The following is a 24,181-nucleotide window of genomic DNA, read 5'->3' on the forward strand; positions in this document are numbered from 1 at the left end:
GCTCTCGCGGACCCTGGTTCAAATCCCACCACAGCAGCTGGTGGAATTTAAATTCAGTTAATAACCTGGAGTTGAAAAGTTTGTTTCAGTAGTGGTGGTTATGGGCAGAATTCCCTGTTTTTGAGACAAAGTGCGGTAGCGGGTGGCTCCAACACCTTCAAAGAAGCACACCAACCTCACCTCTCCTGGCTCTCCAGCCTGGGAGGCCATCGTCCAGGAGGTCAGTGCAGCTGTCACCTGCCCACGAAGCACCATCCAGTGCAGGAAGCTGATGAATGATCTCCTCCACATCGCCAAGGTAGGTCTTCTCTCAGCTCCCTGTACTACCAAACTGTCAGCATGGCATCATGTTCTCAAATGGCTACTCTCTCTGTGAAAGATGTATTCGCAATTTTGAAAAACCTGAGGGTCGACAAGTCCCCTGGGCCAGATGGGATATATCCTAGTATTCTTTGGGAGGCAAGGGATGAGATTGCAGAGCCTTTGGCTTTGATCTTTGGATCCTCACTGTCCACGGGGATAGTGCCAGAGGACTGGAGAGTGGCGAATGTTATCCGGGATAGTCAACACGGATTCGCGAAGGGTACATCTTGCCTCACAAATTTTTTTGAATTCTTTGAGGAGGTAACTAAGTGTGTAGATGAAGGTAGAGCAGTTGATGTCGTATACATGGATTTCAGTAAGGCATTTGATAAGGTTCCCCATGGTCGGCTCATGATGAAAGTAAGGAAGTGTGGGATAGAGGGAAATTTGGTTAATTGGATAAGTAACTGGCTAACACATAGAAGACAGAGGGTGGTGGTGGATGGAAAATTTTCAGACTGGAGACCAGTTACCAGCGCTGTACCACAGGGATCAGTGCTGGGTCCTCTGCTATTTGTGATTTTTATCAATGACTTGGAGGAGGGGGCTGAAGGCTGGGTCAGTAAATTTGCTGATGACACCAAGATTAGTGGAGTAGTGGATGAGGTGGAGGGCTGTTGTAGGCTGCAAAGAGACATTGATAGTATGCAGAGCTGGGGCGAAAATTGGCAGATGGAGTTTAACCCTGATAAGTGCGAGGTGATTCATTTGGGTAGGACAAATTTGAATGCAGATTACAGGGTCAACGGCAGGGTTCTGAGGAATGTGGAGGAACAGAGATCTTGGGGTTCATGTCCACAGATCTCTGAAGGTTGACACTCAAGTGGACAGAGCCGTGAAGAAGGCCTATAGTGTGTTAGCATTTATTAACAGGGGGCTTGAGTTTAAGAGCCGCGGGGTTATGCTGCAACTGTACAGGACCCTGGTGAGACCACATTTGGAGTATTGTGTGCAGTTCTGGTCACCTCATTATAGGAAGGATGTGCAAGCATTGGAAAAGGTGCAAAGGAGATTTATCAGGATGCTGCCTGGATTGGAGGGTAGGTCTTATGAGGAAAGGTTGAGGGAGCTAGGGCTTTTCTCATTGGAGTGAAGGAGGATGAGAGGCGGCTTAATAGAGGTTTATAAGATGATGAGGGGGATAGATAGAGTGAACGTTCAGAGACTATTTCCTCGGTGGATGTAGCTGCTACAAGGGGGCACCCTGAGGAAACCCACGCAGACATGGGGAGAGCGTGCAGACTCCACACAGACAGTAACCCAAGCCGGGAATCGAACCCGGATCCCTGGCACTGTGAAGCAACAGTGCTAACCACTGTGCTACCATGCCACCCACTATGGTCCATCTATAAAAGTTGCTATGAGTCAATGTGAACATGCTGAATTTCCTCAGTTTCCTGAGAAAGTATAGGCAATGTTGTGCTTTCTTGGTCGTAGCGTTAATGTGGGTGGACCAGGACAGAGTGGAATGTTCTCTGAATTAGCTTCAGCTCACCCACTAAAACTGTCCATTTGTCTTTTTCAGGTGCCAAAATATTATGATCAGCTAGACAGCCCAGAGCTCTCTGAGCCTCCAGAGCTGGCCTGAGGATAAGGGGGCTCAGGAAGAAGTGTCACAACAATCACCAGTCCAGAGTTACAGACCTCAGTGGGTCATAGTTCAAGGTTAGATTGGCGGTCACTTTCTCGATAACACCTCTCCAGCAGTCGGAAGTAGAGACAGCCCAGGCCTCTGGCAGACAGAGGGCCGCTGGAGACCAGTCATCTTCTCAATCCTTGTCAGGTGATGAACCTCTGGAAGCGACTGGAAGCTCAATGCTAACGATGCAAAGAAAGGTAGAGCTACAGCAGTCAATTCTCAGAGCTGAGAGTTGAGAGTCCCTACGTGTTCCGACATGTGAGCACCGCAAGGCCAGCATGGGAAGGTTCCAATGATCGTGGATACCATGGTCCAGCAGGTCCTGATGGACTTCTGCTCGGCCTTGAACTTCATGGCCACGCACACTGTTGGGCACTATCAGGATGTAGGCCACCTGGGGACGAGGCACCTTGACCTCCCTCCAGGTGCCCCACTTCCTGCAGCAGACATATCGGCGTCCTCTGGCTCCTACTGTAAGGATAAGTGCCAGCCAGACATCCTGGAGGACTCCACACATAACAGTCCAAGTGTTTGAAGCCGCTCAGAGTTCCCTCTGCCTGTGCCCCTATCAACTCAAGCAGCGTAAGCTGCTGAAGGTACTTCTGCTCCTGGGCAGGAGACCCTTATGAGTCTCGGCCTGTCCAGGTCTCAGGCCACCAGAGAACGCCCGCCAAGGTCATCACAGGGATCAGGATGTAGCAGTCAGCAGGCTGCCTCCACCCCTGCTGTGGATGTCAGGGCTGCACCAAAGGTGTAGAGGTAAGGCTAGGAAAGTTAAAAAGTTTTGATGTCACCTTAGCTGCTCTATCAGTTGCACTTTTTGAAAACCATTCCATGGGTATGTGAATGTAAGAGTCAGATTAAAGCATTTTGGTTTGGATCTTTGCAATCCTCTTATTCCAAGGTTCAACCTTCCTCACACTCAAGAGTGTCCTCTTTTAAGATTAACATTTTTAAAAATTAAATCGCGGCCATCATCTTTTCAGAAATCTGAGGTGGCAGCTGACAGGATATAAAAGTGGAGTATTTTATTCAGAAGTGGCTTCATCCCAGTAAATGAATTTATCCTGAATATTAGGTGACATTTCCAGTTCCATTTTGCAAACCAGAATGGAAAATGTATAAGCTACCTGCACCAGGCTGGCAGTTTTATTCAAACTTTAGATCATTCCAGCAAAGCTAGACTCAATGCCAAGAAGCACATATTTTCAACTTAATTACTAGCTCCAGCAACAACTTTTGGCACCACATCTGTCACTACGGTTGGAACAATTAAGACAGAATATGTAAAACGGCAGAAAGCGCACATAAAGAGATAATCCTCACCGAGTTTCATATAATTTAAATTGAACAAAATTTGGTATTGAGAAGAATACCTGAAATTGTCAACTTCAAATGACTTCAGATTTCAATGTATTTTAAGTGCTAAACAGAGCACAGTTATTTTGATTTAACTCCTCTCGTTTCTCCATTCCTCCCCACTAACCCCCACCCCAAAAGTATTTTTTTTCAAACATAAAAATACACGCCGTGCAGGGCCATATTTTCCAGCTCGGTCATTTTTTTCCTTCTTCCAAATTGCTATCACAAAATGTATAATTCAGATATCACAAGAACACACAGCCTTTCAACAAGTAGGCCTCACTTACTGCATTGGTTTCTCCTTCACCGGGCAAGTTGAGTGGGATGGAGAATCATGGACAAATGAGAATCTGCAAAGAAAAATGAAGCCGTCAATAAAAATCTCGATCAAGTTCCCACCAGGTTGCCACCCCCACCCCCCAATCCCAACGCTAGTATTAATAGAACTACACAACACCATGAGTAGACACTTGCAATAAGTCTGTCAAAATGACGATCCTCTAACATTTGCATTGCCGACTTTCTTTACATATTTCTTTGACATCCTAGCAGAATGGCTCTGTGCTCCATCTGATTAAAGCAGTCCACGTGCTAACACTGGGAAGAGTGTTACAATACATGTACTGCATTTTTGTCTCTGCATCTGGAAGTGCCAAAGGAAGTGATATAATTGAGATGTCTGACCATCTGGGAAAAATGTTAAATTCTGGCATTATTTCAGGACAATTATTGACATCTGCGACCATGTCCCCAAGGCTGGTGTTCCTTCTGGTTGGACTCCGCTATCCCACGTACCGCAGTGTTAAGTTAATTAACCGCATACTCCTTTGGTCTTTTCTGACAGATTTCCTTGCAAATGGAAGTTATTACTAGAAGTCTTTGCCAGGACAAACAGGATTTGAAGCTGTCTATAGAACGTTATGGGGAAGGGGCAGAACATTTAACACACATGTCATTCAATTAAGCAACTGAATTAAAATATTCCATACTTGTTCATCAGCATCCTCTCAATGATTGTAGTTATGTAACTAAAAGCTGTCAACAACAGCCCTCAATGTTCTGCCAGCAAAAATAAAATTATTTTTTATAGTTAAAAGTTAGATTGTAATTGGACAAATCCAATTTTATATATTGAGCATTTGGATATGAATTATATGTTCTTGATACAATTTTAGCAGTGCACATTTTCAAGATATTCCTGAATAACAGATCATCCAAGAATAAGTGACAGATGTGCATGACTACACATGATGCAGCCTCATGCACTCCCACAAGCTGAAAGCCAATAATTGACTCCATGAACATCTGTCATGTATTTGTGAGGCATGCAGTGCCTTACATTATATATACACACAATTCACCTGAAATAAACCAAACCAGCACAGAAAATCAAAGAATTTCAAACAGAAATTATGTGCGGTACAAATTGAGGTTCTGCATTTTTTTGCACTGGTTTAAAAATCATGGGTTTGGAGCCGTGCCCCATTGACAACATGAGCCATGCCATTCTGATGAATGTCGAAATTTCAGATATATTGTATTATATGTATTTGGTACAGTAAAGGTTAAAAAGCTGGGTTAGTGTGTGTATGACTGCTGCGGTAATGTTTTTTAAAGTCCTGGTTTAAAAGGCAGACACTTTGGCGACAAAGGTGCAATTAAAGCATTGTAAAAAATGAAATCATCATTCAGGTATATGATTTATTCTGGGCTAATGAAATTTGTTTTGAAAAGAAGGTTCCCTGGGGAGTAGATAATTAGAGACTTGGGCTGGACTCTTCGTTTGGGAGACTATGACTATGAATTGCACCAGTTTTACGATCCCTTTGCGGTCATAACACAGGATGCAATTCAACATTCCACACCATGTAAATTTATGCATGGAGTGGAATACGAGTGACTTCCAGAGAATCCTGCTATCGGGCCGCCACCTTGAGGTCCCCTGCATGGTCACCACCCCCGCATTGCAAATCGGTCCCGGCCTTCCCCCATCGCACAGCAGCCACTCACCCCCAGATTTCCTGGGTGCCCCCCCCCCCCCACCCCCAAGTATGGGGGTGACCCAACCCACCCCTGCATGGACCCATGTAATATGGAGACCCCCCACAGAGACCCCAGTAATACGCGGTCCTTGCCTGGACACCCCGGCCCCAGGGGAACGCCCCAACCCCAAGGCCCACACCCTGGTTTCTCCCCGCTACTCCCTCGGTCCTGCCAGATGCCTCCCTACAGCCAGCTATGCCAGTGGTAGGGCTGGCAGCCTGTGGCCAAACCTCTGGGAACATGTCCAACCTCCTCTCTCTCCCTCAGCAACCACTGTGCCTATTTCCTGATTTAAAAAAACACAAGCAAACCTTGCTGCCTGCAATTCCTCCTTGTAGAGACAGAGCATCTCGAAAGCCCCAGAGAATACCGGATATCGGTACGGGCCCATTAATGATATGTCAATGGCGTTTACTGTATGTGCAGCGTACAACGCATTCACACCGCTGTCGAGGCATTGGAGCATGGCATTCCACCGGGCGCTTGGCACCAGACTCGGTTTTTGGCTGACGCATGATTTTCCGCCAGATCATGCCTTGCGATTCCGGCGTCGCTGGATGTAGAGTAATCCACCCCCTGTGTTTGCTCATTATATGTGAAAGTGGATTTTGACCTGAGATGGTTTTTGCTTGAGTGGAGATAAAAAGGTAGCAATTAAGCATTGTTTAACAGAAAATTGTAAGCTATTTCCTTGTATGCTGTTAAATGTTACTGTAATATTATGTTTGCAATAAAGTTTGTTTTACTATAACATATCCTTCTTTGCACGTGGTGTCTCTCCTGGAATGAAGCATCTTTTCCTCACAGCCTTACCAATTTAATAAAATATTGAGGTTCCCTTTCCCTTATCCTCGCAACCTTTGGGGTCTGGCTCGAGATTGTAATACCCCCCCTATCTGAATTAATTAGCATGCAAGTTTCTGCTAATCACTGGCAAACTGCAAAAGTGCAGAGAAAATGTTTATGTTTGTAATTCTTCAAAATGTGTTTCAGTGCAAACATAAACCATAGATAGATAAACCATAAAACAGATTTTGGGGTGAGGGAGGGAACGTTGAGATAATCAATACAAAGGACACCTGCAACTCAAATTGCCAATTAAGTCCACAGCAGAAACTTCATCCATGGGTGTATGAGAGAACATAAAGTCAGATTTTCTGCCCATTAAAAAATCTACACATACTTCAAGTTTTAAAACATTTGACTCCAAAAACCAATGTTGAAACAGAAAGGAATAAGAGAATATTATGAGCATTTTTAAGGTTTTCCCATCAGGTTTGGCCTGTACATTGCATTTAGCCAACTTGCCACTGATAAGAAAGCAGGAATTAATTTGTGTAAATTGGTCAAACGTGATTATTAATATTGCTCCAGGGATTGGGGTATTTTTATTTCAATTGGTGAAAAAAGTGATTGGGAGAGTTAGCTTGAACTGGCTACAGATCTACAGGTTGGAAGTGAGGGCTGAAGTGGGTCGGTGCAGACTCGATGGGCCGAATGTATGTTCTATATTGATGGCTGTTGCTATTTTTGTAACATCAAGGACTTGGCGTCAGAATGAGTGAACAGGTGAGAAAACTATTAGTTTGGGGTTTAGACATTTGATACCAGTAGTAGATGTCAAAGTTCGCACACAAATATACACATGTACAGGGCTGTTTTTTTTTTACTGCAGAGGCAAGTAGCTTATGTTGGAAAAGTTCCAGACTCTGGGGTAGCAGATGCAGGTTGGAGTGGAGCCTGCGGTCCTCCAGAGGCAGATTGGAGGTGGTGACACAGGATGCTGAGAGTTGAGGTGGGCAAGTTAAAAGGCCCGCTTTGTTTCTCTGGAACTTCATCCCAGTTAGTTATATTAATGTTAAGCCCTCACACCCCATCACCCCACCCATTCTCCAAGCCACCTTATGCGTCTCACCCATGCCCTCATAGTCCATTGTAGTCCCCATGCCAGCTCATGCCAACCCATGCCCCCCATCATCTGCCCTTTGCCCTTACATTCTCCATGCCATCTCACCCAGTATCTACCATGGGCAAATCTCAGGAGCCGTATTGATGTGAAACAAAATAAAGATCCAAATTTCTATTCTGGCTATGAGTATAATTAAAAAATAAAACATCGCCATTCTTGGAAGCACATTGAAAACTTTGGAAAAAATCATTCAAGCATTTAATCCCTTATCAAAACAAACATACCTGTATTCGTAACTCCCCATGAAAGACCTTATAACAATTTATTTTAGCTGTGAATCAAACTGTGAACTTACAACCCACCTGCAGGGATAACTTTAGGTTGTGGAAATCAGTCAACTATTAATAAATATATAATAACAGTCCTCGGATAATCTCAATAGTAAATGAGTATAACTGCTAAAACAGAGAATTTCCAACCCGCACTGACCTAGACATGCTTTTGTTTTAATTTTTAATAGGTTGGGAATCTAAAAACTTGACAGCTTCATAGTTCCACACACCTAATCTACCCTTCACAAGCATTTACATCTCCTCCATAGATTTGTGTCCCGCTACTGTGGGTTGAGGTCCTTGATACAGCACAGATGGGGTCTGTTTGAACTCAAGTGCTGAGTTGAAATGGTGGAATTGAGCTTTGGTTTCCCTGAAGTGCGAATCACATCCCACCCCATTGCCACTAACAATGAAAATGGGATCTGTTGGAAATGGAGCAGGACTTCTGAATCTGGGACCCATCCATCATTTTGAATGATCTACTGAGTGTCCCTATATTCAGGATTTGAATGATGCTGAAAACACCATCAACTCTATTATTTCAGCTCAGTTGATAGCACTCCTACCTCTGATTCAGAAGGCTGTATGTTTTGTTTGTTATGACCACAGCAGGTGTTAATTGCTGAGGAATCAAAATCCCAGCGGGAAACCTGTCTAACTGATTCTGTATTCAAAAAACAAGGTGAAGCCTACTGAGCCCAGAAACCTATAACTCCCCTAACACGTTTGGGATTTTTAAAATTAAAAGATTTATTAACAAGTGGAAAAGAAAACATCAATACACAAGATTAAAATTACACAGTTAAAACAGTATTTAAATACCTCGTCAAAAGAACCCAATTAGCCAGAACACACAAGTAAACACATGCTTGGCATCTCTAACTTACATATTTTAACCTGAAACATCCAGTAACATTACCCAAAGGAAAACTGTTGTGACTTGAGAAAAGATATGGCACACGACTTCTAAAACTCTTCCAGTCTACTGTGGAAATCCAAGAAAACTAAGAAACAAGGGTGGTTTTGGAAATAAATTATTCCTTAGTTTCTACATGGCTGCTTCAGATTTTACACTTTCTCTCACAACAAAGCTGGTCCCAGGACATCTTCCAACACAACTTAATATCTTTCCTTAAACGTCCTTTTTTTGGCTTGCATCTTCAATTCCATTGTCTTCAGCATATCTTTGAATTTACCTTATCCAAAATATTTTCCTTTTGCCTCCCATTTAAAGTCAAATAATATTTAATAACGGGCATCACGGTGGCACAGTGGGTTAGCCATGCTGCCTCACGGTGCCGAGGTCCCAGGTTCGATCCCGGCTCTGGGTCACTGTCCGTGTGGAGTTTTGCACATTCTCCCCGTGTTTGCGTGGGTTTCGCCCCCACAACCCAAAGATGTGCAGGCTAGGTGGATTGGCCACACTGAAATTGCCCCTTAATTGGAAAAAATGAATTGGGTACTCTAAATTTATTTAAAAATAAATAAATAATATTTAATAACATTCCCTTGTTTGTTTAAGAAACCTTTATAAGTTCTAAAAGTTTTCCCCACCTTGAAAATTTAACAGCTGAAAAGCTAAGCCCCTATTGATCTCCGATTGCAAATTTCTAAAACCCAAACTGTTTACGTTAATTCCACTTCATTATGGCCTCGTATTACAAATGCATGCATTTTAGTACCTTTCCCTCTTTTGTCTCTCAACTCTCTCCCAGACCAGGGGCGAAATTCTCCGACCCTCCGCCGGGTCGGAGGATCGCCGGGGGCTGGCGTGAATCCCGCCCCCGCTGGTTGCGGAAGTCTCTGGTACCGGAGATTCGGCGGGGGCGGGAATCGCGCCGCGCCGGTTGGCGGGCCCCCCCGCGCGATTCTCCGGCCCGGATGTCCCGCCGCTAAAATGCCTGTCCCGCCGGTGTAAATTAAACCACCTACCTTACCGGCGGGACAAGGCGGCGCGGGCGGGCTCCGGGGTCCTGGGGGGGGCGCGGGGCGATCTGGCCCCGGGGGGTGCCCCCACGGTGACCTGGCCCGGGGCCCACCGATCCGCGGGCGGGCCTGTGCCGTGGGGGCAATCTTTCCCTTCCGCCTCCGCCACGGTCTCCACCATGGCGGAGGCGGAAGAGACTCCCTCCACTGCGCATGCGTGGGAAGCTGTCAGCGGCCACTGACGCTCCCGCGCATGCGCCGCCCGGAGATGTCATTTCTGCGCCAGCTGGCGGAGCACCAAAGGCCTTTTCCGCCAGCTGGCTGGGCGGAAATTCGTCCGGCGCCAACCTAGCCCTTCAAGGTTGGGTCTCGGCCCCCAAAGATGTGGAGCATTCCGCACCTTTGGGGCGGCGCGATGCCCGTCTGATTTGCGCCGTTTTGGGCGCCAGTCGGCGGACATCGCACCGTTTCCGGAGAATTTCGCCCAAGTTGTCTTTATTCACCTTTCCCCAGCTTAATTAAATCATTACACACATAAACCACAAGCTTCTTTACAGAATAACACAATATTCCTCAAAAATATTGGGAAAAAAGAAACATCCATCCTCACACCGTATATAGTTCAGGTACTTTTCATTGCTAAGCAAGAATCAGCTCTTGGCTCCCCAGTGACTTAAAGTGGATAATATCAATGTAGTTCTGAGTAGTTATAAGTCTGTATCTTAACTTTATCCATTAGCTGTGTCATTAAATTGGCAGTCCCACTCAAATAAGCCCCAAGGACAACTGATCTGAGAATTGGAAAAAATCACACAGGTACAGCAGCAAGTGATGTTCACAGGTTGACATCAAAGCATATTATTCAACCACAGATGGTTTCACTCAAAATCTAATCCTCATCCTGTTAGTAATTCCTAAAGAGGATTTTCCAATCCCAGCATTACTTACCTGAAGAAGTACAGAATTCAGCAAAACATGAGTTTCAAATCTGTTGCTTAGAAAGGAATAACTTTCCAGAAGATATGCATGAAGACAAAGCACATTTTCCTGTTTAATTACTGTGGTGCCAAACAAACCTAATTTTGATTAAGTGCTTAATGACATCAACAGAAAACCAATACTTCAAAACATTTGTCATATTTAAAATCCGATAAATGCTGCTTGTGATCATTATTTATATTACATAGCCTTGCACAAATACTAAGGTAATTTGTTAGCAGAACTTAGGTATCAAGATCAATTGATTGTTAGCAGGAATTATTGCCAGAAAAAAATGATCAGGGAGGATTGTTTCATTTTTTTCATTAAAAGAGATATGAGAAGACGAAATTTTAAAAAGATACTTGAAGATCCCTAGATAATATGGCAAAGGTGATCTGGGGCGGAATTCTCCGGTATCGGCGCGATGTCCGCCGACCGGCGCCAAAAACGGCGCAAATCAGTCGGGCATCGCGCCGCCCCAAAGGTGCGGCATCCTCCGCATCTTTGGGGGCCGAGCCCCAACCTTGAGGGGCTAGGCCCGCACCGGACTGATTTCCGCCTCGCCAGCTGGCGGAAAAGGCTTTTGGTGCCCTGCCAGCTGGCGCGGAAATGACATCTCCGGGCGGCGCATGCGCGGGAGCGTTAGCGGCCGCTCACGGAATCCCCGCGCATGCGCTGTGGAGGGAGTCTCTTCCACCTCCGCCATGGTGGAGACCGTGGCGAAGGCGGAAGGAAAAGAGTGCCCCAACGGCACAGGCCCGCCCGCGGATCGGTGGGCCCCGATCGCGGGCCAGGCCACCGTGGGGGCACCCCCCGGGGCCGGATCGCCCCGCGCCCCCCCCAGGACCCCATAGCCCACCCGCGCCGCCTTGTCCCGCCGGTAAGGTTGGTGGTTCAATCCATGCCGGCGGGACAGGCATCCTAGCAGCAGGACTTCGTCTCATCCGGGCCGGAGAATCGCGGGGGGGGGGGGCGCCAACCGGCGCGGCGTGATTCCGGCCCCCACCGAATCTCCGGTGCCGGTGAATTCGGCAACCGGCGGGGGCGGGATTCACGCCAGCCCCCGGCGATTCTCCGACCCGGCGGGGGGTCGGAGAATCTCGCCCCTGATCTTTTACTTGTGGATTTCATATTACAATTATTTACGTGGCCTCAGTTGGATTCACTTCTGTATTCCAATCAGATAATAATAATCACCAATTGTCACAAGTAGGCTTCAATGAAGTTACTGTGAGAAGCCACTAGTCGCCACATTCTGGCGCCTGTTCGGGGAGGCCGGTACGGGAATTGAACCCACGCTGCTGGCATTGTACTGCATTACAAGCCAGCTGTTTAGCCCACTGTGCTATACCATAGGTTTATGTCTAGTAACTGATATATTTTAGGTTTTCCAACAGGACCAAGCCTTTGGATAAGGTATTAAACTGGGGCTTGATTTGACTATTAGATTTCAGGCTTGGTTCAGCGAAAGTAATTGTGGATCCAATTTAGTAAGCTGTATTCACTGCTTACAATGTGCTTTCCTCTACACCGGGGCAATCAAACACAGACTGGGCGAATGCTTTGGGGAACACTTCTGCTCAATCTGAAACTGTGACCCTGAGATTTCAGCTGCCTGCCATGTTAACTCTTCACCTTTCTCCCAGCCTGTCCTTCCTGCCCTTGGCCTCCGCCAGTGTTCCACTGTAACTCATTGCAGGCTCAAGGAGCAGCCATTGACTGAGCACTTTACTGCTTCAATAACTCAACACTGACTTCCACAATTTTAAATTGTATCCTCTTCCCCCAATTTGTCTCAATTCCAACCCATCCCCCACTTTGCTGGTTTGTTTACTTTTCCTCTTGTTTGTTCCTGAGTTACTTTGTGTTTGGACAGCTGCCATTCACCATTCACACCTCCTTGAGATAAACCTTTGATTCTTCACTTGCGCCATTTTCACTCCCTTTGGGCATTGCATTATGAAACACTGTCTGCCAACCTATCACAGACCTTCTCTTTTATTCTTCATCCGTCCCTCCCCCTTTCATTTGCTCAAAACCTATTACAGTTCAAACTTTTTCAAAGATCTGATGAAAGCTTAGCTTAGAAATGTTAACTCTTTTTCTCTCTCCACAGATGCTGCCTGATCTGCTGAGTATTTCCGGCATTTTCTATTTTTTAATTCAGATTTCCAACACCTGGGGCGAAATTCTCCCGAAACGGCGCGATGTCCGCCGACTGGCGCCCAAAACGGCGCCAATCAGACAGGCATCGCGCCGCCCCAAAGGTGCAGAATGCTCCGCATCTTTGGGGGCCGAGCCCCAACCTTGAGGGGCTAGGCCGACGCCGGAGGAATTTCCGCCCCGCCAGTTGGCGGAAAAGGCCTTTGGTGCCCCGCCAGCTGGCGCGGAAATAACATCTCCGGGCGGTGCATGCGCGGGAGCGTCAGCGGCCGCTGACAGTTTCCCACGCATGCGCAGTGGAGGGAGTCTCTTCCGCCTCCGCCATGGTGGAGACCGTGGCGGAGGCGGAAGGGAAAGAGTGCCCCCACGGCACAGGCCCGCCCGCGGATCGGTGGGCCCCGATCGCGGGCCAGGCCACCGTGGGGGCACCCCCCGGGGCCAGATCGCCCCGCGACCCCCCAGAACCCCAGAGCCCGCCCACGCCGCCTGGTCCCGCCGTTAAGGTAGGTGGTTCAATTTACGCCGGCGGGACGGGCAATTTATCGGCGGGACTTCGGCCCATTCGGGCCGGAGAATCGAGCGGGGGGCCCCGCCAACCGGCGCAGCGCGATTCCCGCCCCCGCCAAATCTCCGGTGCCAGAGACTTCGGCAACCGGCGATTCTCCGACCCGACGGGGGGTCGGAGAATGTCGTCCCTGGAGTCTTTTTTGATATTGTGTTCTTGTGTTGGATCTGTCTTTGCAATAGAAGACAAAAAAATTCTGGAAATAGTTGAGAACCAAGAGATTAGTGATCACAAGAAGCTTAAAAAGTCAGTATCGGTAAAGAAATGAACTTGAGAAATGAATGCAATTGAAAGCCAGCCAATTCACTGTGATGGCCTACATCATTTCGTTTTAAAATAGGTTGCTGCAGAGATAAAAATGAATCTGGTTTTGATCTCCCAACATTCTAGAATGTTCCTCATTGTTGAGAAGGAAGCAAATAAAACCCTTCTATTCACAAAAGGGAGAAGATAGAAAACAGGCCTCACATCAGGAGCATGAGAGTTGCTAGAATCCATTATTAGAGATGTGATGACAGGATATGTATGAATCCATGGTCAGGCAGAGTCAGCACAGAAATATGGAAAGTAAATTGTGTTTGACAAATCGGTTAAACGTATATTGAGAATGTAACTGGTGAAAGGCACTAGGAGAAACCAATGGATGTAGTATATTTGTATTTGCAAAAAGCAAATGAGAAGGCACCCCACAAAAAGTTATCGTACAAAATTAGGGATTGCACAAAATAATGGCATTTGGGATTTGGGATTAGCATGGACTGAGAATTATTAAGGACAGAAGGCAGAGAGTATAAGTAGGTCATTTTCAGTTTGGCAGAATTTCACAAAGATCAGTGCTTTGGCCTCAGTTATTTACAATCAGTGTCAATAACTTAGAACATCGAACACACAGTGCAGAAGGAGGCCATTCGGCCCATCGAGCCGGCACCGACCCACTTAAGCCCTCACTTCCACCCTATCCCCACAATCCAAAAACCCCTCCTAACCTTTTTGGTTACTAAGGGCAATTTTATCATGGCCAATCCACCTAACCTACACGTCTTTGGACTGTGGGAGGAAACCGGAGCACCCGGAGGAAATGCACACTGCACAGGGTGCCGTGTGTGTGAGGACATGGCTCATGTCCAACACTGGCTCTCTGATGAGTCAGAGTCTTCTGTAGCATATGCTGCCCGTCAGTTCATGGATGGACCAACGACACCAATACACCTTGGGCCTCCCCTTTTGGCTCCCTCCTCAGCCTGTTGGGTGGCTGGGTCTTCAGGGTGTGTGGTGCCCCCTCCCCTGCACATGAGGTGCCGCCTCCAGCCTCTGTTGGCATTGCTGCATTTTACGGCAACTTCCCGACTTGGCATCCACAAGCACAGTGAAGGCAGCATCCGTGAGATCTACACCAGCAAACATAGTTTTATCTGGGAGGATTTGGGGAAGGAGAGAGACTGACAATGAGTTAGGGCTTCCATATCGGGACCCTCAAATCTCGCAATGCTCCCCCACCCTAACCATGACTTCACGCTTTCTCTCGGAGTGCTATTCAGTGAGAAAGTTGAGCTGAAATACCTTTCTCTACAAACTCACCCCCGGCCACATCGGGATCCCCTGGACCCTAGACCCCAGACTTCTGCCGGGAACATTAGCGACTTCCTGCTCAGCTGCCCTGCGCTCATCCATACACTTACTCTTTGGTCGTGAGAAGATCCCTGCTCTTCTGAGTGCTGGCAGCTGCCTCTGTGATCTGATGTTCTGAGTGTTCAGGCAAATTGTTTAGGCATCAAAGGTAGCTGGATATGCACTGCATTAGTCATCCTCTGAGACATGGCACATGTCCCTTTGAGGGGGCACTTGAGAATTCAGGAGCGTGAAGTGCTCTCACAACCAACACGGCTAATTGCTCATTTGAAATAGCCTGCAACTGCGAAGCTTGAGGCTGCTCACAGTCAAAGGGAGTGAAATTGACTTTCATAACAGAAGCTGCAGCAGGGCTCTGTCCTGGAAGATTTTGCTGGGACAGACAGCCTGCAGCTGTGTTTAACCCTGTTATGGATCTCCATAATCCACAATATTTAAAGATGTCTTGAAGGCCTCATAGACGTGAAGCCTCAACCACCGGCCCATGGGTGACCCCCGACATGGAACATTCTAACCCCCTGAACAACCCCAACTCTGTGATGCAGGCCCCCCCCCGCACCCCCCCCCCCCCCCGCGCCCCCCCCCCCCCCCCCCCACACCGCCCCCGAGCATTGGGGAAGTACCTCCAGTGCCCTGGAGCTGTATGATGGAAAATGGAAATGGCTAATCACCTCTTAACTTCCCCTCAATAGCCGTTGGGCCAGCGCCACTTTTTTGAAAAGGAATACTAAACGACGTCCGAGTGAATTCCGGCTGGGTGTTGAGTAATTCCCGGGAGGCCGCTGCATTCGACTTCAATATCATTAATGAGATTGAAATGAATGTAAATTATGGTTAATGATATTCCTGCTATTTTCGGGCCGGATTCAGAACTTTCCATTGGGAGCGGTCTGGGTGAATTGCGAAATGGCACTCACCCGCACATTCCGATTTTGACCTCTTCCGCTATTCACCCGGCGCGCCCGGATCCATGCTGGGCATAACAAAATTGTTGAATCGCGGCCATTGTGTCTCAGCTTGGTAAGATGATATAACTAATGGGCGGAGTTAGAGTACCGGGCATTTTGCAGGAAAAAGAGGCAGGAGTTATTTCCTGGAAATCAAACCATGTTGACAGTTTCTGAAGATTTCAGCTCGGGATCCTGCACTGTTCTGACAGGATTCAAATTTATCTCTTAAAATAGTCTCAATAAACATCTCTAAGCAAGTATGCCTGGGTCTGCTAATTGTATTTAAAAGTGGATTGAGAGCTGAGATGGTTCTGTTGTTTGACTGGTAGTAAAGGTAGCAGTTAAGGGTTATTGTGTCTCTGTATTGTCCAGCATTGTTTAAGGAGTAATTGTAAGCTTATTTTCTTGTGTGATGTTAAAGATATTTTAATACTGTGTTAGTAATAAAGTTTGGTTTTAATATACCATATCCCTATTTTGCATGAAATCTCTGCGGGAGCGAGATATCCTTTCCTCATCGTCTTACAAAATTAAAATAAAATATTGGGGTTTCTGTCCAGTATCCTAGTCACTAGTTGGGGTTTGGTCCCGGAACGTAATAGATTGCTGAAGCAGGTTCAAAAGGCCAAATGGCCTACTCTTGCTCCTATTTTTATCATCACTGTCAGTATTTTGGCCATTTATTCAGAGTTGTAAAGCAACACAGATTTCCTCCATTGGAACAAATGGATACAGCAGAAAGAGGGGTCGACCGAGGTGCATTTGGATGGGGTTCATCACAGAGTGGTTGAAGATGAGCTACAGCAGATGAGTGACGATGGTGCAAGAAAGGCGGGTGGGACATACCATGACAGCTGATCTCAGGATCGGAGCAGCTACGGCAAGGTTTACATAGACACAAATATGAGATAAGGAGAGCATCAGATTTGGCTGCAATGATCTCTCTGCATCACTGACCGGACTAGAAATACAAAATAAATATAAAATTCAGGAAGGTCTCAGCAGGCGAGTCAGCATCAGTGAAGCTAATATTTTAGGTAAATATCTGTTACTTAAACTGTTCATTCTCTCCGCAGATGCTGATTTGCGTTCACTATGTTTCCAATATATTTTTTTGATCAGACTGACATTTATTGTGAAAACCTTGGTATGAACAAGGTCAAGTGATGCAAGGTACCAAAGGATTACAAAGTCCCATTGAACCATGGCCCGATGTACACCACTGCCTCTCGGACACAAGGGATCAGACTGAATCACAGAACAGTAACAAACAGCAAACATTGTGGAAGTATTCAGATGTAGCTGGAAAGCCTGCAAGTGTTCAGGCTGCTGACGAGAAGGATCAGGGAGAATGTGGTTTAAGTATTTAAAATTCATAACAGAGCAAGTGGATTTAAGCTCATAATTGCATATGTCAAATCTCACGGGTACGGATTCAAACATAAAATGAATCTATCATCAAGGAAGAAATAGCGAGGCATCTGGATGGAAATTGTCTCATTGGGCAGACGCAGCATGGGTTCATAAAGGGCAGGTCGTGCCTAACTAATTGAGTGGAATTTTTTGAGGGCATTACCAGTGCGGTAGATAACGGGCAGCCAATGGATGTGGGAGATCTGGATTTCCAGAAAACTTTTGACAAGGTGCCACACAAAAGATTGCTGCATAAGATAAAGATGCATGGCATTAAGGGTAAAGTAGTAGCATGGATAGAGGATTGGTTAATTAATAGAAAGCAAAGAGTGGGGATTATTGGGTGTTTCTCTGGTTGGCAATCAGTAGCTAGTGGTGTCCCTCAGGATTCAGTGTTGGGCCCACAATTGTTCACAATTTACAGAGATGATTTGGAGTTGGGGACCAAGTGCAATGTGTCCAAGTTTGCAGACAACACTAAGCTGAGTGGTAAAGCAAAAAGTGCAGAGGATACCTGAAGTCTGCAGAGGGATTTGGATAGGTTAAGTGAATGGGCTAGGGTCTGGCAGATGGAATACAATGTTGACAAATGTGAGGTTATCCATTTTGGTAGGAATAATAGCAAAAGGGATTATTATTTAAATGATAAAATATTAAAACATGCCGCTGTGCAGAGAGACCTGGGTGTGCTAGTGCATGAATCGCAAAAAGTTGGTTTACAGATGCAACAGGTGATTCAGAAGGCAAATGGAATTTTGTCCTTCATTGCTAGAGGGATGGAGTTTAAGACTAGGGAGGTTATGCTGTAATTGTATAAGGTGTTAGTGAAGCCACACCTGGAGCATTGTGTTCAGTTTTAGTCTCCTTACCTGAGAAATGACGTACTGACGCTGGAGGGTGTGCAGAGGAGATTCACTAGGTTAATCCCAGAGCTGAAGGGGTTGGATTACGAGGAGAGGTTGAGTAGACTGGGACTGTACTCGTTGGAATTTAGAAGGATCTTATAGAAACGTATAAAATTATGAAGGGAATAGATAGGAGCGATGCGGGCAGATTGTTTCCACTGACGGGTGAAAGCAGAACTAGTGGGCATAGCCTCAAAATAAGGGGAAGTAGATTTAGGACTGAGCTTAGGAGGAACTTCTTCCCCCAAAGGGTTGTGAATCTATGGAATTCCTTGCCCACTGGAGCAGTTGAGGCTCCTTCATTAAACGTTTTAAAGATAAAGATAGCTAGTTTTTTGAAGAATAAAGGGATTAAGGGTTATGGTGTTCGGGCCGGAAAGTGGAGCTGAGTCCACAAAAGATCAGCTATGATCTCATTGAATGGCAGAGCAGGCTCGAGGGGCCAGATGGCCTACTCCTGCTCCTAGTTCTTATGTTCTTATAAAAGAGGAAAGATCCGCAGACAATTTAATTTACTTGTCTCTTTGGTGGGGGTGGAGGGTGTTGGGACATGAAAAATAGACTGGATGGTTAGCTGTTCCTGCCCACGCCCAAGTTCACACACATAATGTGCTAAGTGGCAGGGGGTAATGTAAATACATGGCATGGGCAGTTGACCGGGGTGGGCAGGCCCTTTTCGAAGGACAGTATGAACAAAAGGCAGGTAGAAAGGGGACACACCTCATTAAGGGGGTTCCCAGTATGCATCGGGGGCTCTCTGTACCCCACTCCCAAGATTTCACCTTCTGCCCATGCCGTTTGCATGGTATTACTGTCTGTCACCCATCCCACAGTTTTGGGATCCCTTCCTGACCCCCAAACCACAGATCCTCCCTTCTCCAGGCAGCCATGTTCTCCTTTGGCCTCCTTCCTGTAAATCCCAGCAGAGCCCATTACTTAACTTTGGAACAGCGAGGCATGATGAAACCGCTGGCCAACTGAATAGTCCGGCAGCTCCCAAGAGTGAGACCAAGTGAGGGGCGGAAGTCACTCTGCACCATTTAGCCCAATTTAGCATATTACTGCTTCGGCCTGAGCAGCCTGTCCATGGAAAGTGTAGAAACCATGGGAAAAGGAAGCCATATGGCTCATCAGGTTATTCTTGTGTTCAGACTGGCCCAATGGTTCCCACTCCCCCTACTATCTCCATAGTCCTATATTTTCTTTCAAACAAGAGCTGAAGCATAGTTCCACCTATCATTGCCAAAACTGAGGCCCTGGAGTGGCCCACTTAATGACCACTTAAGGGCCGTTTCCCACCCAGCCTCAATTTTAAGGCTGGCGGGAAGAATTCAAGGGTGGGGGGCAGGATCCCTGGAAGCAAGTCTGCTGGGGACCTGGGCTGGAAATGAGAGTGAGGGTCATACATCAACAGTGTCATTTCAATATTGGGCACCATCGGCCAAGAGACAGCAAGGCAGCAGGGCACAGAGCAGTCTGCGCAATGGGAATGATGCTCCTTACCACAAAATATCATTTGTAAATAGTTGGAAATAAATAGGGCACGATCCTCTGGCCACGCTAGGGAAAAGCATCTCGCCGTGGCGCAGCATGGCCAGTTAAAGCTGGGAAACCCCGCTCCCGGGATCTACCCGGCTCACAACACCTCACGACCATCAATGCAATCTTGCAAGACGATGCAAGGGAATTCCGCGGCGGGGGGGGGGGGGCGGGCGGGGGTCAGGGATTCTTATCCCGATCTCTTGCTACACAGCGAGAGAGATCCCCGTTGTAAAAAACGGGGCTATATGCGGCATCGGTCATGCAACCCCCATTTAGGCCCCTTATTCAAAGCGAGCCGTGTTGAATAGCCATATGTTTCTTGGCATTGCGAGTGCCGGGAAAGCACGGCTAAACATACTCGCTCAGGGTCTTTGTTCCTTTTTGGTGAGATCATGCCCATAAATTTGATCAAAAAGCTTAATCCAGCCCATGTCAACGTTACTCATAGTGCAAGAGGAATCTTGTTCAGCTAAAACTTTAAAAAACCTGGCCCCTCACCCACTCCTCTGGGCCTCGCCTCTCCTTCGAGCCCTGTGACCCCAACACTTAGCTGGTCCTGAACTCCCAGGGCTTGGGGCACAATTCAGAGAGAAAGTGAAAGTTCGCTTTCTGGCGCATTTGGTGGGATGTCTCTCGAATTCTTTCGGCCTCGGGGAGTTTCTCCACATTGAGGCAGCACTTCGGCAGCCATCTTGTACTGGTGAGCTGATTTCGCCAGCAGGAGTGGCTCCTCGCAGATCGGGCAACAATTTTGGAAGGTTTCGTTGATCTCTAGATCCCCCTTTCAGCTCTTCCCCCCCCCCCCCCCCAGCTTTCAGGGCTCTTCAGCTCCCCCCCCCCGCTCCCCCAACCTTTTCTGGGACCCTCGAACCGCACACCTCCCCCCTCCCCGCCCCGTTTTTATGGATGAGGCCCCCTCGTGCCCGACCCCTGGCGCTGCTAACCTGGCCACACGGGCATCTTGGGAATGCCAGCCTGACACCCTGGCAGTGTTGGCCTTTGTTGGGTGCAGTGAATTTGAAATGGGGGCAAACTGCCTCCCCACACCCCTGCCCCTCCCCCCCTGCCCTGCCCAGCACTGGGTTCACCCAGTGAAATTAGTGCTGGGTTCTCCCCTCGCCACATGTAAGTTCCTAACAGTGGTGGATGGAGCCCCTTAATTGGTGATTGAAAGGTTTCAGTTGGCCAAAGGGAGGATGGTCCTCCTAATACTACCTCAGCACTGGGACAATTACAGCGAGGGTGGGTGCAGGCATGGGAAAGTAGCCACTGGGAATGGTGCCACTTCCATAACGCCCAATATGTCTGTCCCTTCCCTCTGTTTGCACACAAGAGTACAAGAGAGAATAGCAGCAGAAGATCACACAGCCTGTCGGGCCTGTGCACTGTAAGTATGATCATGGATGATCTTGGGCTTCAATTTCACTCTTCCACCCGTTCCCCATGTTCCTTTATTCCCCGAGAGCCCAAGAATCTGTCTATCCCAGCCTTCAATTTATTCAACAACGGGGCGTTCAAAGCCCACTGGGGTAGGGGGTACCAAAGATTCACAACCTTTTGAGTGAAGTAATTCGCCCTTATCTGAGTCTGAAATGAGTGGCCCCTTATCCTGAGACTGTGCCACTGTGTTTAAAATCCCCTACCAGCATAAACTATCTCTCTGTGTCTACCCTGTCAAGCTCCCTCACAATCTTGTATGTGTCAATTCAAATCCAGGGGGCCTTGGATTTCAGCCCTCCTGTGGTATGGCAGTGAGGGAACAATCTCCTCAAGTGCTCTGACACTGTTTACTACAGGATTGGACAATAAATTCCTCACGATTTTGAAGCATAGTCCTCGGAATACACTACTTAACTTCTATTTTAGTCCATTTTTTGCTAAAAAAAAGGATATGGAGGGTGCCTTTTTTGTTTTTGAATCCTGGAATCTTGACACAAAAATGTAAAATAGGACTAAATAGTAGAGGAGAGCAGAGGTGGGAAAGGTTGTCATACACATTTGGTTCTTCAGCCATAAACCAGCTCAGAGTTCGGCAAAAAGCAAACCGAGAATGACACTGCCACCACGATGAGCTCAAACGTTCTGTGATTAGCTTCTGGAGCAGAAAACATGCCATATGTCGCCCCTTGGAATAGAACTGCTGCTGAGATTGACGCGACAAAAATCTGCTACCAGTATTGGGTGTGTTTGTGAATGTGAGTGAGGTTTGTATGTGTTTGCATATGTGTGTGTGTGCACATAAGTACGTATGTGCAGATGTGTGTACATTTGTACACGTGTGTGTGTGCATATGTATGTCCAGGTTTATGTGTGTGTGCAAGTGTATGTGCATGCATACGAGTGTGCGCGTGTGTGTGTATGCGCATATGCATGCAAGCCTGTGTGTGCACGCGTGTGAGTTTTTGTTTATTCTTTCCCAGGATGTGGGCATCGCTGGATAGGCCAGCATTTATTGCCTATTCCAAATTGCTCTGGAGAAAGTGGTGGTGAGCTGCCTTCTTGAATCGCTGCAGAATATGTGGTGTTGGTACACCCAGAATGTGATGCGGCAGGGTCCTCCAGGATTTTGACCCAGTGACAGTGAAGGAATGGCGATGTATTTCCCAGTCAGGATGGTGAGTAACTTGAAAGGGAAACTCCAGCTGGTGCACTCCTGCTGTGATTCCGGCGCAGACATGGTGGGCTGAATGGGTTCCTATGCATCCGCTGCCCTTGTCCTTTTAGGTGGTATAGGTCGTCGGTTTGGAAGGTGCTGTTGGAGAAGCCTTGATGAGTTGCTGTGTTGCATTTTGTAGCTGATACACATTGCTGCCACTGTGCATTAATGGTGGCGAGAGTAAATAAATGGTGAAAGTGGTGAATGGGTGCCAATCAACTGGATTGCTTTGTGTAGAATGGTGTTAAGTTTCTGGAGTGTTGTTGGAGCTGTACTCATCCAGGCAAGTGAAGTGCATTCCATCACACTCCTGCCATGTAGATGGTTGACAGGTTTTAGGGAGTCTGGAGGTGAGTTATTCTCTGCGGAATTCCCAGCCGCTGACCTGCTCTTATAGCCACAGTATTTATGTGGCGGGTCCAGTTCAGTTTCTGCTCAATGGTAACCCTGAGGATTTTAATACTGGAAGGTTCAGAGAATGCCAATGGAAGCTGATTGGATTTTCTTTTGTTGGTGTTTGGCATTGCTTGGCACTTGTGTGGCATGAATTCTATTTTACCATTTATCAACCCAAGCCTGAATATGGACATGGACTGCTTCTCTATCTGAGGAGTCACAAATGGTGCTGAATATTGTGCAGTCACCAGCAAACATCCCCATTTCTGACCTTATGATAGAGGGAAGATCATGGATGAAGCAGCTGAAGATGTTTAGTCCTAGGGCACTAACCCTTGCAGCGATGTGCAGTGCAGACATGATGGACTGAATGGGTTCCTTCTGTGCCATAACAATGCTGTGTTTCTGTAATTCTGCGATGCCCTGCGAATGAATCATAGAATTTACATAGACTCATAGAATTTACAGTGCAGAAGGAGGCCAATCGGCCCATCAAGTCTGCACCGCCCCTTGGAAAGAACACCCTACCCAAGCCCACACGTCCACCCTATCCCTGTAACCCAGTAACCCCACCCAGCATTTTTGAACACTAAGGGCAATTTAGCATGGCCAATCCACCTAACCTGCACATCATTGGACTGTTAAAAGAAACCGGAGCACCTGGAGGAAACCCATGCAGACACGGGGAGGATGTGCAGACTCTGCACAGACAGTGACCCAAGCCGGAATTGAACCTGGGACCCTGGAGCTGTGAAGCAATTGTGCTATCCACAATGCTACCGTGCTGCCCTTGATCATCCACATAGAACTTTTATCTGAACATTGTTGTGAATGTTTCAGCCTTATCTTGTGCGCTGATGTGCTGGGCTCCCCCACCATTGAGGATTGGGATATTTGTGGAGCCTCATGCACCAGTGAGTTGTTTAATTGTCTGCCAATACGTACTTTGCAGATCCACGTGTCCATTCCTCGAAGGAGAACAGGTGTGCCTGCATCTGATTTCCACAGATCCACTAACTGGAAGCCATTCATAGCTTTTGTGGAAACGTCTGTGATTGACAGCTCGTAAAAACCATCCAAGGCTTTCATTCATTCATCTCCTTCATGCTTCCGTGGCCTAAGTGGTGAAACCTCAATGTTTGTAAACATTTCCACATTGAAGAGATGTAAGTGCACTAAGTGCATTCCAGTCACTCAAGCGTGTGATTCCTCTCCACTTACCTCTCTTTGATGTCGTCAATTTTGAGGAATCCATGGGATCTGTTTTGGAAGCATCTGTCATCTACCTTGGACTGTGGCATGTCTGACCACAGTCCGCATGTCAAATCACATGTACCACAAATTTACCCTCAATATTAGAGTATAAGCTGGATATTGTAAATTGTTTTATCTTTCCAAATCTGT

The 24,181-nt window shown here is 47.0% G+C and overlaps 1 protein-coding gene across 9 annotated transcripts in view; it reads right to left on the minus strand.

Moving 5' to 3' along the window:
* The window catches only part of LOC140384679 (leucine-rich repeat-containing protein 4C-like), a 1,407,047-nt gene that overhangs the window by 418,925 nt on the left and 963,941 nt on the right, over window positions 1-24,181 (minus strand). For 7 of the 9 annotated variants that reach the window (XM_072466610.1, XM_072466607.1, XM_072466608.1 and 4 more), the window contains one exon: window positions 3,652-3,714. The gene's annotated coding sequence lies outside the window, so the exon portion shown is untranslated. Of the gene's footprint in view, window positions 1-3,651; window positions 3,715-5,718; window positions 5,920-24,181 lie in introns of those variants that run through there. The other 2 variants (XM_072466613.1, XM_072466612.1) reach the window with 2 other exon arrangements.

Source organism: Scyliorhinus torazame, chromosome 10 (assembly GCF_047496885.1).
Source record: "Scyliorhinus torazame isolate Kashiwa2021f chromosome 10, sScyTor2.1, whole genome shotgun sequence".
Taxonomy (NCBI): Eukaryota; Metazoa; Chordata; class Chondrichthyes; order Carcharhiniformes; family Scyliorhinidae; genus Scyliorhinus; species Scyliorhinus torazame.